Genomic DNA, 3,772 nt, shown 5'->3' on the forward strand with positions numbered 1-3,772 from the left:
CGCTCAAACGAGTGAACCCAACTGAGCAAGCATGTTAGATTTCATTCTACCCAAATTCATCTGTGAATAAAGAGGAGATGTACTCCGTTAAACAAATACCGAAGAGATTTCATTAACCATTTCCATTTCATTCCCATTAACAGCATCATTCAATATTTCCAAAATAGTACGAGTTTAAAGATTTAATGAAAAATATGTTGCCAAATACCAATAGTTCTAAGCCAATTCCCAACATCAAATACCACCCACAATCTGTCTACGGAGCCTCTAAGTACAACTAAAGAGTAATATAGAAATGCCGGCAACAAGGCCCCGGCTATACCTCAACCACAAAGTACATGAGAAACAAAAGATACATGACCCCGAAATGAAGTGGGGCTCACCAAATCAGCTGAAAAGAGTGTACTGCTATCACTGATCAATGTCACCTGCTGTAGAACCTCCTGCATCCATTAAAGATACAGCGCCCCCGACAAAAGGGACGTTAGTACTGTCGAATAGCACTAGTATGTATAGCTAGAAATCCTCTTTCAAAATAGAATGCCCATATAATCTATACGTGGAACACATAATATAATGTAATTGAAACAACCTGTACAAACAAGGACAACAAAAGGGGCACCTATTGTCTGCATTAATAATGTGTCTCATTAGACCGTCCTTAGTGTTCACATATCATATTATACACTTATGTGCCTCATAGACCATCCATAATGTTCACATATCATATTATACACTTATGCGTTTCATAGACCGTCGATAGTGTTTATTCATACCGTATATCTATACCTCTTATACACAATGCACCTATGCGTTTCATAGACCGTCCACAGGATTTCATATCACAATGGATTTCATAGCACAACACATTGAAAACAAAAGTACAAATACGTACATCTCATAACCTTTCTCATCACATAGCACCTAATCCATACTTTCAACCACTTACAACATCATTATTTCATTGGCTCTCTTGGCCAAACATATGATTCTTTATTCATGGCGCAATGGCCGTATTTTATATTCCACACTTTCATTTCTTCCCTTTCATAGATCATTATCATAATTATCAACATGTGGAATATTCCGAAAATCATAACTTTAAGTTCATTAGTAATGAAGGCTTTAAACATAATCAATTCCTTTCCAATAAATAGAGTAAAGTGATTGTTAATCAAAGCACAAATTAAAATCATACACAATTTCCACTCATTAATATGTAAGAATACAAAGCACATTGAAAATTACTTACAAAGCATAGCATTAGCTAAAACAGCCACATATGTGCATCACTTGAGTTCATAAACTTTTAGCCGATTATATTATCGAAGTAAATTTTGGAATAGTTGAGTCAAAGCTCATTCATAATCTTTCTCACATTATTTCATTACATCGGCACCATTGGCCACAAGTATGCCTTTCACTATTGGCATGTTGGTCACACTTTATATCCCCCAATTCACTGATTTCACTTCCAACCATCTTTATAGGTTATCAATAATAAGACATTCCCAATCAAGACTTTAGGTACACATATGAGCAATTAAGAGTCTTAAGAATATTGAGATTTCACACATATTTTGGCATACTATCTTTCATTGAAACATGACTCAAAGCCATAATATATTAATACACAACCCATACTTGGAACATCTATATTTCGACATAAGGCTCATTCGGGATAATCAAATTTATAGGGAATAACTCAGAATGTAAGAGTTAGGAATCTTGAGCCAATCATACTTGATCTTACGGAAACATTATGGAATTCAATTCCAAGAGAGAAAGTTTAGCCAACATACCTCAAATTCTTCCCTTAATGATACTACAATGATGCAGTACACTAATCAACTTCAATCTACAATAACAACATCCAATGAGACCAATATTAGTAACAAATCCCATAGGTTCAATGTATTCATAAATTTCATCGCCAAGATTACCATTCACCTTCTCCCTTATTTTATCAAAAGTACTATTCATGCCATGAACTAGATTTTTATAATCCAATCTTTCAACCCTTAAAACTTGCAATAAATGCTTCAAATACTTCTAACTACTCATATTAAACGAGTTTGAAGCATTGGAATTACCCCTTGTAGATCAATCTTGAAAAATCACAACTTTGGTGATTTTTGTGTTCTTGAGGATTTGATGATGAAATCTTGTATTTGGATGTAAGAATGATGTTATAAATCATGTATATTGAGTAATAATCAACCCAAAACATCATTAACAGCTTACCTTGGTTGATTGGACTTGATTTGAGCTCAAAATCGTCCCTTTACCTCAAGAACCCTAACCCCCAAATACTCAAAATATCCCCCTTTCCCGACCTTGTATTTATAGGCCCAGATTTCTGGATTTCGGATGCGGCCCTGGATGCTTCACATCCCCACTTCACTCCTCTTTGAAGCTCGGATGCGGACCTGGACGCTATGGCAGCACTTCACTGCCAGCCTCTCTTTCGGACGCCGCTTCGGATGCTTCGCATCCGCAGGCTCCTCTGCCAACCTTTGGTAATTTGATCATAACTTCTTGTAGGAATGTCCGAATAATGAACGGTTTGAAGCGTTAGAAACTAGACTCAAAGGGCTTTAATTTTATAGGTAGATCACCTCATAAGTTATTATACTTTGGTAGCAGCATACGTTTGAAGTAGGATCTTGTGCGAATTGAGACATCCTTTCCACTTAATGTATCCTACTTGTTCCACACGAATTCTTTCCATTCACAAAACTCCTTAGTATGTTTCAACACACCTTAAACATATACGTTTCATTTCGAAATAATTTGGTTCTATCCCATGGGTCTCCTTTAATACTCTAACACGTTATTCCCAAATACCGTTGGCGTACTTTAAAATATTAAATCGTTAGAAAAATTTTTCGGGGTGTTACATTCTCCCCACTTAAGAACATTCGTCCTCGAATGTTTCACAAGTCACTTCTAAGAATAGAGTTATCCTTATACCTCCAACCATTATACATAGGAATTCATGACTACATCGATCTCATACTTCTTTTCCAAAACTTTAACTTACCTATGGCCCTAAAAATTTGGCTATCTTCACAAATTCATAATAATTTCGACAGAGTTTTCCCTGTAACTGGGCCTGTCCACCTGCCAGAGAATCCCAGAAACCAATCCTAACAACATATACATAATCCAATGACACATATAATATAAAAAAAACACCAATCGTGGCCTCATAAACAATATATTACCAGAAAAGTAACACCCTTAATATATATTTACTTCAACAAAAGTCATTGGCCCGAACATGGCCTTTTCTAAAACTTGAGATCCTCCTAAATTCTTCAACGACGCCTTCTTGTTTTCCTTATAAGTGTAGGACTTAGTCCACCTGATTCCATCCTCGATGAGTAATTCACCTTATTCCCAGTATTGTAGTCACCAATAGTGTTTCCTGGTATTGCAGCGTAAGAGCTATCATGTTAAACATGTTTGGTTCGTAACAAGTGTTCATCCTCTCTTAATCTGTTTCAAACATTTCCCCTTTGGTCTAGACAATATGTTGGTACTATATTTCCTTTGTGACTAGAGCATTCACTCACATCCCATTTTGCCCTTAATTCATAGTTCACACCCTTATTGTGCCACACACGTGTTTGCCTCCCATGAACTCGTAGTGTCATTGTGCCTGGTTTGTTGAGTTTATCACATAACTACTTCATCACCAGTAGTATCACTTTCCAATGTAATATGTAGACATGAACTCCCTCTATATCTTTTAGTTGATATTCAGTGT

This window comes from Nicotiana tabacum, chromosome 9 (assembly GCF_000715075.1).
Source record: "Nicotiana tabacum cultivar K326 chromosome 9, ASM71507v2, whole genome shotgun sequence".
In the NCBI taxonomy this organism is placed as follows: Eukaryota; Viridiplantae; Streptophyta; class Magnoliopsida; order Solanales; family Solanaceae; genus Nicotiana; species Nicotiana tabacum.